The sequence below is a fragment of the Solanum dulcamara genome, chromosome 11 (assembly GCF_947179165.1).
Source record: "Solanum dulcamara chromosome 11, daSolDulc1.2, whole genome shotgun sequence".
NCBI lineage: Eukaryota > Viridiplantae > Streptophyta > Magnoliopsida > Solanales > Solanaceae > Solanum > Solanum dulcamara.
In genome coordinates, this window is record NC_077247.1 from 60,656,383 (window position 1) to 60,669,315 (window position 12,933).

Below are 12,933 nucleotides of genomic sequence, written 5' to 3' on the forward strand. Positions count from 1 at the left end.
TCAACAAGATGGAGCAGAAAACTGTTATTGATATCTCAGAATGGAATAACTAACCTGAGAAGAATTGCCTGTCAAGCTGTGTTTTCCACATTTAGACAGGCATATATCCTTCAGAAGGAGGAATACGAATGTTGAAGAGAATAAGCTACAAAGTGTAGAAAGGTTGTAGGTGAGCAACTAATCCTGTATTAACAACTACAATCAGTACTACAATACCTTTCCCTTCTACGACTGAGTTGCAAATGGTTTACATGAACTTGACTCTTTGAGTGTATAATATGACAGAGACAAGTATTAGAGAATGTTCCACAAGAAGTGTGACAGATGTTGACTGCTTGTGAATCAGATTTAAGTTCCTACTTTAACCAAAACATATAACTTCATGCTCAGAGTTGGGTTTAACTCTAATGAATGTTGCAAAATTTAGTGCAATGGAATTTCTGGTAAATGGCAATTTTATCAAGTTTCATAGAATCGTTGTGTGATAAAAATCTAAACAAAGATCGTAACTTACCTGGTAAATGATCCTGAAGCTTAAGAATGAATGTTGCAGATCCAACCCCAATTTTGAATTTGGTCAGCATAGTTGTGTAGTAATTGGTAACCAATTTCAGGCATGATCTGCAAAAGCATGGTCAAAGACTCAAAATCAATGTTACTTATTATCAAAATAAACGTACCAATTCTTGCTCAGAATCGGGATAGGTTGTTGTCCTCATTTTTTCCAATAAGACCTGATAATTCAATAAGTTACAGACTCCAAGTTGAAATGACACTTCAATGAATTTTTAGATAATCATTACCTTCTCACTCAGTTCTTCCAAACAAATCCGCTCATCTGCAGCATGCTGTAGAACATGACAATGACTGTAATGTTCAACGAAGATAAATGCTATTAATTAAAAAAAAAGTTCATAATCCTTGACTATGTAAAAATGGACGCACATTTATTATGACATGGACCTAAGTTTATATACAAGAATATACTCCACCAGACGCTCACAAAGTGATGAAGCAAAAGATAATTCACCCTATATCACTCTTGCAATACAAGAGAGGAAGACATTAATTGTTAAAGTATTATTTGTGCGGTTATAAGAATGAGAGAACAATCTAAAGGCAACAATTAGTTGGCTGCTATATTGATCTCATTCCCCTGTACCTGTTCCACTCTATCCCTATCGAAGTTATTGTTCCAACACAAATGAAAACAAAGACTCAGGAGTAGAGAAAAATATCTTAAATCACTTTTGGTTCTAATTCCCTGTTCTTTATCTTTTTCTTTCTTATGTGGGGGGCATCTTGGTAGCTCAGAATACAATAATTAAATTCAGGACCCGATTCACTGATGGGGGTGTACTATTGATTATCCATCTGTCCCAGCAAGCTGTGGGTTGCAAATACATTATTCAAAGAACATGACACGGCATTTAAGCAAGATTCCATGAGAAAGATTAGAGTTAATGAAGGAGTAAAATATGAGAGCTAGTTAGTGTCAACGGACTAACCTGTTGAAGAAATTATATTAGATCCACATCAGTTAAATTCACACTTGTCCTGAAGAGAGAAACATCAGGTCGTGTGAGTTACTAACATATTTGATTGAGATAATATCAAAAAAGAGACCTAACCCTCCCAAGAAATTTGATAACATTACCTTTCATCAGAGAATACACCATCACCACAACTTGTGGTGGAAGATTGATCATATTGATAGGATGACTGCTGTGGAAGCTCCGAACAGATAGCTTCTGCAGAATGATGCAGTCTCCTTACTGCTCTAATTTCTGCATGATGGAAAAAAACATTAATTAGTTGCACACATTTTCGGTGATCATTGATTATTAACACAAACAAGCACTCAAGGACAAGTCTTTATATTGTTATTTCCGGATGCCTTTCTTGAAGACTCACTTTTGGCAAAGAACTTCTTCTTGCCTCGGGTAAAATGAAGAAGCTGAATGGCTTCTTCTACTCTTCTTCTACCTTATAAGCTCATCTGTTTTCCTCGATTTCCAGCATCAATCCATTTATGCAGTCCTCATCCACCCTAGAGGAGAGCATAGCTCGTGGTATCAAATAATTCTTAAGATTCTCTTCACCATGAGAATGCATGTGTCAAATCATCTCCATCATAATAGAATTAAGGAGGACCTGAACTATAAACATCACATGCATCAAGTCCCCCTATACTGCCCAAATCTCCTCTTCTAGAAAGAGCATAAAAATTGAGATCAAACTTTGAAGGATTTGAATAACAAGCAGTCCTCTTTTTCCAAATTATTTATGGCAGGGACCAAGAGATTATGTTCACCATGTTTCCAAAATTGTATGCGACAACAACTTCATGTTTAACAGAAGTTTCAATCCCATTTTCAGAGATGTAAGGATTAAATTCTTGAAAACTGGTCCCGAGAAAAGTATCTGGTGGCAGAGGAGCTAGTTCTGGACTAAAATATAGCAGGCCAGAACCATAATTTTCAGTCTGTTTATTGAAATCCATAAGATGATCGTCTTCATCCAGAATGTCCTTGGATATGAAGATTTTTCTGTATCTCCTGTCAAATTTTGACTCCGCAATGCCTTCTCTGAGTTTTGCACCAGGAGGCGTTCTTAAAATATATTTCCTTGACCTTGCCTCTAGGAAACCTTTGTCTGAAGACCTGGTTAACATCGTCAGCTACTTCAAATTCAAAACTATAATCATCTTCAAGGCGATTTCGTTTATTTCTGTAGTTACTTTTTTCAAACTCAATATCATCATCACTAGCAAAAGATGATCCATCATTATGTATCAGGCTTCTGTGCTCCGCATAAATGGTTTCCTTCTCTCATGCATCACATTTGAACTGTCATCATCAAGGTCAAGACTCCCGAAATGAGGCATCCTCCATTGATCTGCCAGCTACAATAGACTCATCCTCCCATCCTGAACCTAACAGGCAATCTGATTTATAACTGAAGCTAGCTGAAGTACTGAATTTGTTAACAAGTTTCATTTTCACACTTGGCCTGAAGAGAGAAACATCAGGTTTTATAAGTTACTAACATATTTGAGATGATATCCGAAAGAGAACTAACCCTCCCAAGAAATTTTATAACATTACCTTGCATCAGAGAATACACCGTCACCACAACTTTGGGTGGAAGATTGATCAAACTGATGGGACGACTGCTGTGGAAGCTCTGAGCATACTTTTGCAGATTGCTGCAGTCTCCTTACAGCTCTAGTTTCTGCACGGTGGCAAAGAACATTAATTAGTTGCACACATTTTCTGACATCGTTGATTATTAACACAAACAAGCACTCAAGGACAAATTACCTGGCATTGGATGAAAGGGGTTGCACAGAGCTTCTGGATTTCCAGTTTACACCAACTGTGCAATGAGCAACAGATCCATCAATTGACCGACTTGAACTTTCAATCTGACAAGAGGAATTTAGACTCAGGATCACGCTTTTCAGAAGCACTTCCCCACAGAATATTCTGCGAAGATCGAATCTCTCTCCGGATAGTGCACTCTCCAGTCAGTATCTTTGGCTGCAGGGAAGGAAGCTCAAGTGTAGCTTTGCAACACTGGGCCCTGCACCTCTTTTTCTTGATCTCATAATTCTCAGGTATATCTGAAAAGAGGAGCAGGGAATGGGATAGCAATAGATGAGAGGAAACTTCAACAACTATATTCTTAAGAGAAAAGAAAGCAAAAAAAACTACACGATTTCATTGCACTGAAATGCTTTGCACCATCTGATGCATAAGTAACTCTCTCCCGATAACGAAACCTTCCACAGTTTGTTTCCTCCTCCCTTTTCTTCTAGGGAGGTAGGTGGGGAACTACAGCCTCCAGAGAAGGGAATGTGGAGTGGACAAAACCACATGTACATATAACATCAAACAAAATGAATCCTAAGTGATGTTACATAAAAATGTTGATATCTCAATTGCTCTCACCGGCAGAGTTACTTTCAATCCAGAGATTCATGACAGTATCCTCAATAAAGAGAAAAACCACACAAACACACACACACCGCCTTTTTTTCCCTTTTTTGTGGCGATAAGTCAAACCACTCCTCTCTTAACCTACATATGGTACACAAAGTAGAAATTCTGAGCAGGTGATGACCAGCACTTTTAACAAATGACATGGCATTGAAGTCAATAGCTTCCTATCTAGTTCATAGCAAAATGTCCACAGAATCAGACAATGTAATCAATGTAATCAGTTGAAACAAAATTCAGTAATCTCTCAGTTTGATGTAGTCCATGGTCTGCAGTCGAAAACTAAGACGAACCAAACACAGTCCTCTAGTTACGTGTCCTTCTATTTCCTCCATTCATCAAAGAAAAATAAGATTTTATCACTTCCTCAGAGCCTATTCTAGCTTTTCCTTAATCCCCCCTCATTCTAGTTAATGATTTATACTATTTATTCGAACATTAGAGTAGTGTTAACAGTTTAAATGAAGTTACTTCCTCTAAGATCCAAGTCACTAATATATATTTCTCGCTTTTATTTCTTCAAAGAAGAGAAGATACTAACTCAGTAAACTCTAACCTGAAGGAGGTAAGTTGATACATTTTGAAACAAAGGATACATAAAAAGTATCCTCGAAAGCTCTTGAGTCTGTAGAATAACAGTGTTAGCATATTTAATAGGTCAAAGTTGCTTTTCGAACCCCCACAGCTGAAGATCAACCTAAATTTTTTGGTAGGACTCAATTTTTTATGAATAACAGAATTTTTTGTGTGTGAATTGGATGGCCCAGACAGACCTACAAGTTTGAAACTCCAGAGAATATAAGCCACCCCTCTACCCTGATCCCACTCAAAAATCAAAATACAACTGGATGTCACAGTCTCCTAAAGATAGCGAGGTACCAAGAAGATTGATGTAGCAAATATCTAGATTTATGAAAATTGGTGTAAATTTGGAAAACTAGACAGCAAAAATCCATTTAAAGGGAAGCAGAAATGATCGGGTAAGCAAAAACCAGGAGTCTAAATTCAAACATGAAGAGTTGTCAGTCTTAGAAGCAGAAAACACATTGTAATGAGAAATACAACACTACAATCAGTACAACAAATATGTATGACATGTCCTTGTTAACATTGGTCTGTTTGGTTTTGCAACCAAAAGAAGCTAGAAACGTGGTTTTGCATTGTTCTCCGGGAACAGCTGTAATGAAAGGGCCTTATAACTGTTAGGGGGTCCTTTTAAATATATTGAAATCCTATATGATTAGTAATAAATAGTAATGTTTAGCCAGTTTTAACCTATTAATTTCACCCACATTGAAGTTTCAAAAAAATGATTACGTGTCTTGAAATATATTTTTACAGAGAACAACCCAAACCAATTATCACAAAACAAAACCTAACACATACTCAATTCTACAAAAGTAAAACCAAAGACTCGCATTCGTTTCCCAACCCCCCAAAAAAATTAAATCATAAATGCAACAAAAAATCACACCTTAAATTCCACAGAGGTCTTTGAACGCTCCAAAGTCAAATCATATAAAGATCTTGGGCAGTTTAGGTTCAACAAGAACAGTGGATATAATATCTGAGATCTATTTCGCTGCTTAATGTAAGAAGCACTGTCAAAACACATAGCTATGTTATTAAGTAATTTATCAAAACACATAGCTATGTTATTAAGTAATTTATGTAGTGGTCCATTGGAAACAAATCTTGAATTGATATCTGCATTAAGAAGGTCAAGGAAAACAAAAAAACTGTAAAAAAACAAGCATTCGATATAGTAAATGTTAACCAAAGATTAGTTTTTTGTTTCTTTTGTCAGGACAACATACTGATATAAGTGAATATAGAAATACTGAAGGACCTACAAATTAAACATTGGTTGTTAGGGAAACAGAGAAAAGAAAAGATGACTTATCACATCTCTTTATCCATCAATTTGGGCCAGTATACCTTCACTGTGTAAACATCAGGACCTGAGAAGTATCCTTAAAGCTTGAATGCACCAACGCTTGCATTCAATTTGTTAAGGGAACTCAGATGAATCTCAAACCCACTGGACAACAGTGGCAAGGAGAAGGAGAAGCACGTGTGCAAAGCAGGTCATCCTCAGTGCATGCAAATGAACAAAATCTAAGAAACCAGACAGGAAATATCCTTAAGTTAGCTAGTGTATCAAAGACGGACCTTTCAATATAAACAGTTTTGAAGGAGACACTGGGATGTGTTCAAGATTATACATACAAACCAAAAGAACAATGAGATCAGAGTACATCTTTAGAAGTAAAGTATGTAAATCAATATTTTTTACTTGTTTGATTTTGAGAAAACTAGAAGTGCTTGGAATGCATTTGCTTCCTTCGAAAAAGGTTGGTTGTAAAATACATCATGAAGAAATGACTGCAAAAAGAAAAATCCCAACAAATTTCCTTATTAGCAAACAACAGTCAACTCATGTATCAAGGTAGGCTTATACAGAATTACCTGTTGTACCAACGTCTTCTCTACAGTCATCAATTCCAAGGTACAAACACTTGCCATCCTGTAAACAATGGCAAGAACAAAGACCAGGTTTGTAGTTTTATGCCTATCCTAATGGATACTACCAACTAAAACTCAAAAGAACTTTACCGTCAAAACCTTACGATATCCATTTGGCCTCCCATGAGTTTTAGAATTTCCAAAAAGAAACGTCAGAAATAGAGCTCAGAGCCTCTCCTTTAAAGCCAAAGCTTGCTAGGAAAGTATGCATATCATATGAATGGTTGTATTTTGATGTCGCTGGTGTAAAGCAAGCATACAAACCATAGTTAAAATGACCAGACAAAAAGGAAGCACAACAGAAGATGAAGCACCAAAACAAAAAAGTGGGAGGGGGATACATATAAATATATTGCAAATGAAGCACCAGGATTGAGATGTACATGAACATCTTATATAATAAAAACAAAAAGAAAATGTAAGCATCACGATAACAGTTTTCCCAATTATAAGTAAACCACAAACTAATAAATAAAAGAACATCTGTAAAAAGATATTAATGAACACAAACCGTCAAACGGCCTATCAGTTGAGGTAATGCATGCAATCCTATAGACAATAACAACCATTCCAAGTTATGAACATCATAGTTGTCGGGCATAATAAATTATGTACAGCAGCATCAATACAATAAAAAAGATGGTGTCAGTCCATTTTGCAAAAAGATTACCATATCTTTCTCCCATCAACACCAGTTTATCTCGTGAGACACCAAAACCATAATTTTCAGTCTGTTAATTGAAATACATAAGATGATCGTCTTCATCCAGAATGTCCTTGGATAATGAAGATTTTTCTCAATCTCCTGTCAAATTTTGACTCCGCAATGCCTTGCTCTGAGTTTTTCTGCAGGGGAAGTTCTCAAAATATATTTCCTTGGTCTTGCCTCCAGGACACCTATGTCTGAAGACCTGGTTAACATCATCAGCTACTTCAAATTCAAAACTATAATCATCTTCAAGGCGATTTTGTTTATTCATGTAGTTACTTTTTTCAAACTTAATATCTTCATCACTAGCAAAAGATGATCCATCATGTATCAGTCTTCTGTGCTCCGTATAAATAGTTTTTCCTTCTCTCATGCATCACATTTGAACTGTCATCAAGTTCAAGAGACTCCCTAAAATGAGGCATCCTCCGTTGATCTGCCAGCTACAATAGACTCATCCTCCCATCCTGAACCTAACAGGCAGTCTGATTTATAACCGAAGCTAGCTGAAGCACTGAATTTGTTATGTTATCCAGGAAATCATCCTCTATAGGAAAAACATTAGATGAAAGGGGTGCGCAGAGTTTCTGGATTTTCAGTTGACACTGACTGTGCGATGAGCAAGAGAGCCATCAATTTTCCGACTTGAACCTTCAATCTGGCAGAGGAATCTGAACTCGGCATCATGCTTTTCAGAAGCACTTCCCCACAGAATATTCTGTGAAGATCGAGTCTCTCTCCTGGCAGTGCACTCTCCACTTAGTTTTTTTGGCTGCGGGGAAGGAATTTCAAGTGTCGCTTTGCAACTCTAGGGCCTGTACCTCTTTTTCCGGATCTCATAATTCACAGGTATATCTGAAAAGAGGAGCAAGGAATGGGATAGCAATAGATGAGGAGGATCCTTCAACAACTAAATTCTTAGCAACGTTTTCCAAAAGTAGCTTAAGAGAAAAGAAAGTGATAAAACTACACGACAGCATAACAGTGAAATGCTTTGCACCATCTGATGCATAAGTAACTCTCTCTTCCACTAACCAACCTTCCACAATTTGTCCCCTCCCCCCCTCCCCACACTTCTTTTAGGGAGGCAGGTGGGTGGCTACAGCCTACAGGGAAAGGGAATGTGAACTGGACAGCCACATGTACAAATAACATCAAATACAATGAATCCTAAGTGATGTTGCATAAAAATGTTGAGTAAAATTGCTCTCACCGACAGTGTTACTTCCAGTCCAGAGATTCCCTTAAGTATCCTCAATAAAGAGAAGGTCGGGCCAATCCTACAAGTAACATTAAGAAACAACCAGTCACCATAAGATATTCTAGAAAAACACAACAAAATAACTTTATCAGATTAAGACAATCAGTATCAATGGAGCCAACAAAGGGATATAATGCTGCACATCATTTCTGGCAATTTGATTGCACATTAAATATGAAACAAAAATGAACAAGTGACATGTTCTAATAGAAAAACAAGAACCACACCTACACCCCCTCCCCACACCCTTCCTTTTTTTTCTTTGTGGTGATATGTCAAACAAAGTGGAAACTCTGAGCCGGTGATGAGAAGCATTTCTATAAAAATAGCATGGCATTGAAGTCAATAGCTTCCTTTCCGGTGCATAGCAAAATGTCTACATTATTAGACTATGTAATCCTGAAAGAAAATTCAGTAATCCTAAAAAGTGCAACAGTTCTCAAGTTTGATCTAGTCCATTGTCTGCAGTCGGAAACTAAGAGGAACCAAATGCAATCCTCTGATTACATGTGCTCCCACTTCCTCCACTCATAAAAGAAAATTAAGAAAATTTTGTCACTTCTTCAGAGTCTATTCTAGCCTTTCCTTAATCCCCTCATTCTAATTAATAATTTCTAGTATTTATTAAAACTATTAGAACATTAGTGTTCAAATGAAGCTAGTTCCTCTAAGATGTGAATTGTATCTCATACAGGTTAGACCTGCTAGCAGGCAGCCTTAGCCAAAGACTGGCACCATTTACAATCGGTCCTTCTCTCTCTTATCTCTCTTCGGTGGTGGTTCCGGAGTGAACATGTCTCTTTTGGCAACTAGTCAAGAAGACCTCTTTCCAATGATAGTTCCAGCGATGTCATGCCTCTCTCCGACAACCATTCTAATAGAGTCACACCTCTTTCCTATAACTTTCTGACAGAGTCGTGACTATTTTCAGATGATTGTCTGATATGTCGCACCTCTTTCTAAGGAACATTCCCACAACATCGAGCCTCTTATCCGTGATTATTCCTGTACTTGCACCTCTTTCTGGTCATTTTTCTGACAGCAACATTCACTTTCCTGGTAAGCTTCCATCTATTGGAACTTCTCTAGCCAGATCTTCTAGTAATATTCAGTTTCTTATGTTTTCACTATAAGCAAACTAAGGTGGCTTCCCTAGTTTTTGCTTGACTGATGTCCAATATTAGATTATGCTAGGTGTTAGTAAAAAGGTAGTACCTCATCTATTAAATAAGAGATGTGAATTATTTTTTCAGAAAACAACCCAAACCAATTCTCACGAGACAAGCCCAACACAAACTCAATTCTACAAAAGTAAATCCAAAGACTCACACTCATTTCCCAACCCCAAAACAATTAGAAAATAAATGTCAACAAAAGATCTCACCTTAAATTCCACAGAGGTCATTGAAGGCTCCAAAGTCAAATCATTAAAAGATCTTGGGCAGTTTAGGTTCAACAAAAACAGTGGATATATCTTAGATCTACTTCGCTGGTCAATGTCAGAAGACTATCAAAACTCATTGTTATGTTATTAAGTAATTTATGTATTGGTTGTTTTGAAGCAAATCTTGAATTGACATCTGCATTATGAAGCTCAAGGAAAACAAATACACTGTTAAAAACAAGCATCCGATATAGTAAATGCTAACCAAAGATTAGGTTTCCGTTTTCTTTGTCCTGGAATATATACTGAAATAAGTGGAATCTAGGACCTGCAAATTAAACCGTGGTTTTTCGAGAAACAAAGTGTAGAAAAGATAACTTATCACATCTCTTATCCATCAATTTGGGGTTGTATACCTTCACTGTGTAAACATCGTACCTGAGATGTATCCAGAGAGCTTGAATGAACCATCAATTGCATTCAATTTATTAAAGGAACTCAGATGAATCCCAAACCCACTGGACAATACGACAATGGGGATGGAGAAGCACGTGTGCAAAGCAGGTCATCCTCACTGCATACAAATGAACAAAATCTAAGAACCAGACAGGAAATATCCTAAGTTAGCTGGTATAACTGAGGCGGACCTTTCAATATCAACAATTTTGAAGGAGACACTGGGATGCACAAGGGTGATTCTTAGCAGAGACTCTTTCAGAGAATGTGAGACCCCCCTCTTTGGGCTTCCAGATTATATATGCAAACCAAAAGATCAAACAGGACAGAGTACAGATCACGAAGTAAAGTACGTAAATCAATATTTTTCAATTCTACAAAAGTAAATCCAAAGACCCACACTCGTTTCCCAACCCAAAAACAATTAAAAAATAAATGCCAAAAAAAAATCTCACGTTAAATTCCAAAGAGGTCTTCGAAGGCTCCAAACTCAAATCATATAAAGATCCTAGACAGTTTAGGTTCAACAAAAACAGTGGATATATCTGATATCTACTTCGCTGGTCAATGTCAGAAGCACTGTCAAAACTAATCGCTATGCTATTAAGTAATTTATGTATTATGTATTGGTCTTTTGGAAGCAAATCTTGAATTGATATCTGCATTATGAAGGTCAAGAAAAACAAAAAAACCATAAAAACAAGCATCCAATATAGAAAATGTTAACCAAAGTTTAGTTTTCTGTTTTTCTTTGTTCAGGAAATACTGAAATAAGTGGATTATAGGACCTGCAACTTATCCTGAGAGCTTGAATGAACCATCACATGCATTCAATTTGTTAAAGGGAACTCAGATAAATCCCAAACTCACTGGACTAGTGGATAATAGCGGCAACGGAGAAGGAGAAGAACATGTACAAAGCAAGTCATCCTAACTGCATGAATTGAACAAAACCTAAGAAACCAGATAGAAAATATCCTTAAGTTAGCTGGTGTAACAAAGACGGACCGGACCTTTTTTTCTTTGTTCAGGAAATACTGAAATAAGTGGATTATAGGACCTGCAACTTATCCTGAGAGCTTGAATGAACCATCACATGCATTCAATTTGTTAAAGGGAACTCAGATGAATCCCAAACTCACTGGACTAGTGGATAATAGCGGCAACGGAGAAGGAGAAGAACGTGTACAAAGCAAGTCATCCTAACTGCATGCATTGAACAAAACCTAAGAAACCAGACAGAAAATATCCTTAAGTTAGCTGGTGTAACAAAGACGAACCGGACCTTTTTTTCTTTGTTCAGGAAATACTGAAATAAGTGGATTATAGGGCCTGCAACTTATCCTGAGAGCTTGAATGAACCATCACATGCATTCAATTTGTTAAAGGGAACTCAGATGAATCCCAAACTCACTGGAGTAGTGGATAATAGCGGCAACGGAGAAGGAGAAGAACGTGTACAAAGCAAGTCATCCTAACTGCATGCATTGAACAAAACCTAAGAAACCAGACTGAAAATATCCTTAAGTTAGCTGGTGTAACAAAGACGGACCGGACCTTTTTTTCTTTGTTCAGGAAATACTGAAATAAGTGGATTATAGGACCTGCAACTTATCTTGAGAGCTTGAATGAACCATCACATGCATTCAATTTGTTAAAGGGAACTCAGATGAATCCCAAACTCACTGGACTAGTGGATAATAACGGCAACGGAGAAGGAGAAGAACGTGTACAAAGCAAGTCATCCTAACTGCATGCATTGAACAAAACCTAAGAAACCAGACAGAAAATATCCTTAAGTTAGCTGGTGTAACAAAGACGGACCGGACCTTTTTTTCTTTGTTCAGGAAATACTGAAATAAGTGGATTATAGGACCTGCAACTTATCCTGAGAGCTTGAATGAACCATCACATGCATTCAATTTGTTAAAGGGAACTCAGATGAATCCCAAACTCACTGGACTAGTGGATAATAGCGGCAACGGAGAAGGAGAAGAACATGTACAAAGCAAGTCATCCTAACTGCATGCATTGAACAAAACCTAAGAAACCAGACAGAAAATATCCTTAAGTTAGCTGGTGTAACAAAGACGGACCGGACCTTTCAATATCAACAATTTTGAAGGAGACAGGGATGCACAAGGGCAATTCTTAGCAGAGACTCTTTCAGAGAATGCAAGGCCTTCTTTGGGCTTCAAGATTATATACGCAAACCAAATGATCAATCAGGTCAGAGTTCAGCATTAGAAGTAAACTATGTAAATCAGTATTTTTCATTTGTTTGAATTGTAAGAAAAGTAGAAGTAACTTGGAGTGCATTTGCTTCCTTCGAACTGGTTGGTTGTAAAATATATCCTGAACAATGACTAAAAAGAAAAATCCCAACAAATTTCCTTATTAGAAAACAGCAGTCAACTCTTTGTATCAGGTAAGCCGCTTATATAGAATTACCTGTTGTACCAACATCTTGTCTACAATCATCAATCAAAAGGTACAAACACTTGCAGTCCTGCAAAAAATGGCAAAAACCAAGACCAAGTTAGTAGTTTTATACCTATCCTAATGGATACTACCGTCTAAATAAAGTACCTTATCT

At 37.1% G+C, this 12,933-nt stretch overlaps 2 long non-coding RNA genes and 1 pseudogene across 3 annotated transcripts; all 3 read right to left on the reverse strand.

Annotated features, from left to right (window-relative positions):
* Positions 1 to 534: 534 nt before the first annotated feature.
* LOC129872775 (uncharacterized) lies at positions 535 to 5,550 on the reverse strand (annotated as a pseudogene).
* Positions 5,551 to 5,638: 88 nt separating this feature from the next.
* LOC129872138 (uncharacterized) lies at positions 5,639 to 11,284 on the reverse strand. 2 transcript variants are annotated; one of them, XR_008762466.1, is made up of 7 exons: positions 11,126 to 11,284; positions 8,450 to 8,516; positions 7,198 to 8,091; positions 6,618 to 6,767; positions 6,471 to 6,528; positions 5,940 to 6,386; positions 5,639 to 5,708 (listed from the first exon to the last, which is right to left on the reverse strand). It is a non-coding gene; the product is annotated as an uncharacterized LOC129872138 (long non-coding RNA). The 2 variants fall into 2 exon arrangements; XR_008762465.1 differs by lacking the exon at positions 5,639 to 5,708 and having other exon boundaries at positions 5,805 to 6,386.
* A 660-nt stretch (positions 11,285 to 11,944) lies between these two features.
* LOC129872147 (uncharacterized) lies at positions 11,945 to 12,846 on the reverse strand. The gene is made up of 5 exons (XR_008762474.1): positions 12,789 to 12,846; positions 12,646 to 12,703; positions 12,439 to 12,529; positions 12,214 to 12,359; positions 11,945 to 12,107 (listed from the first exon to the last, which is right to left on the reverse strand). It is a non-coding gene; the product is annotated as an uncharacterized LOC129872147 (long non-coding RNA).
* Positions 12,847 to 12,933: the final 87 nt, after the last annotated feature.